Source organism: Myotis brandtii, unplaced genomic scaffold, assembly GCF_000412655.1.
Source record: "Myotis brandtii unplaced genomic scaffold, ASM41265v1 scaffold4, whole genome shotgun sequence".
Taxonomy (NCBI): Eukaryota; Metazoa; Chordata; class Mammalia; order Chiroptera; family Vespertilionidae; genus Myotis; species Myotis brandtii.
In genome coordinates, this window is record NW_005365371.1 from 4,392,932 (window position 1) to 4,394,611 (window position 1,680).

Below are 1,680 nucleotides of genomic sequence, written 5' to 3' on the forward strand. Positions count from 1 at the left end.
GCGGAACCCCTACCCTGAAGCGGCTGTGGCCAGCCTGCAAACAGCCATCAGCCCCTCACCCAGGCTGGCCAGGCACGCCTATATAATAAAAGGGTAATATGCAAATTGACCCTAACAGCAGATTGAGTGGATATGACTGGCCACTATGACACACACTGACCACCAGGGGGCAGATGCTCAATGCAGTGACTTTCTACCTTTATTTTCAGTTTCTTATGCTTTATTTATTTAGCTGTGGTCAATTGGGAGACTATCCCAGTTGCCTCCAGCCCCATAAAATCCTCTGGCCATACTGCAATATCCTGATATAAAAGACTCAAAGTGCCACTAGCCATAAGGACAGACTTTTTTGTTGTTGTTTTAATCATTAACCGCGATTTTGGGTAATGTGTGAATGGGAACATTTTATATGGATGGTCAGATGAAAGATACCAAAATGTCAGCGTTTCAATTGTTTTCACCTCATGGCGCACATAAACTAATTTGCTAAAATTCTGTGGCACACCAAAAAATACATAATATTTTTTTCTGATCTGACAAAAAAAAGTATAATTTTGATTCATTCACACCAGACAGCTATTGTTTTGGCTGTTGTCATTTTTTAATTTGACAACCTAAGGGAAAAGAGGTCAGTGACCCTGACTAAACAGTCAGGTATTGCGTATTTTAAAAATTCTTGGGACGCACCGGTTGGAAATTGGGGCTGTTATTATGAAACAAGCTCTGCTTACTTGCTCTGGCCACTGGGTGGCACCACGGATTTGCTTCTGTGACTATGTATTTTGGTCTCAAAGGCAGCTTTTGTGTTTGAAACATATAAGGGTGCTTTTTTATGTGTGTGTGTGTGTGTGTGTAGGTCAAAACCAGCATATTATTGGCAGTTTCACATGACTCTCCCTAAATTTCTCAGTGCTGCCTGCCTGTGCTGGTTACCTTTAGCTTTGTCTCTGACCGTTTCCAGGGGCTCGGCAGCTGCAGCCGGGGCTGTGCTACAGCACGGAGGGCCCGAGCCTGCTGGGGTACACCGCTAGTCAGCTGCACTTGCTGCCGGAGACACCGAGTCAAGGCCCATCCAAGCTGGGCAGAGAGAGCTCGAAAGACAGCATCAGAGTTAAGGACAGAGCCACAGAGAAGAGTAGACTGGTGATCACAGGAATTTGCTTTGTAGAAGCAGAGGTCTCTCACTTCACAGGAGTACAATTTTCCTGCTGAGCCCAGGAAGCCATTTCCCAAGAAACTCAAAGGACACACCGTGCCAGGTGACCCTGACCTCTCCCGTTCCCTCACTCCCTCAGGAGGGTGCTGGCCTTGGGCCCCCATCGTTGTGAAAGAGGTTGAGAAACAGGAAGATCTCAGATCATTAACAGAGCTGACTGGTGGCTTTGAGAGGTAGGAAGGAGTGACTCACCTGAATGCCGGGTGGGGCTCCAGGCCCATAGCTCCCTGGGCTCAGGGCAGGTCCTCAGGCAGCGCCCACCCTGTCTGACCTAAAGCTCAGCAAAGCTCCCTCCATATTTATAACTGGCGAGTGGGGTGGGGGTGGGAGGCTCCTTTGGGCCATCTGCCTGTGCCTCTCTGGCTGCTACAAGAGACTCACTTCAGATCCAAAGGCACACACAGACTGAAGGTAAAGGGATGGGAAAAGATAGTTCATGAAAATGGAAATAAACAAAAAATGCT

At 47.7% G+C, this 1,680-nt stretch overlaps 1 protein-coding gene across 1 annotated transcript in view; it reads right to left on the minus strand.

Moving 5' to 3' along the window:
- PIGZ (phosphatidylinositol glycan anchor biosynthesis, class Z) overlaps nucleotides 1–1,430 on the minus strand; it is a 28,375-nt gene extending 26,945 nt beyond the window's left edge. The window contains exon 1 of the mRNA XM_014545301.1: nucleotides 1,409–1,430. The gene's annotated coding sequence lies outside the window, so the exon portion shown is untranslated. The remainder of the gene's footprint in view (nucleotides 1–1,408) is intronic.
- Between the last annotated feature and the right edge of the window lie 250 nt (nucleotides 1,431–1,680).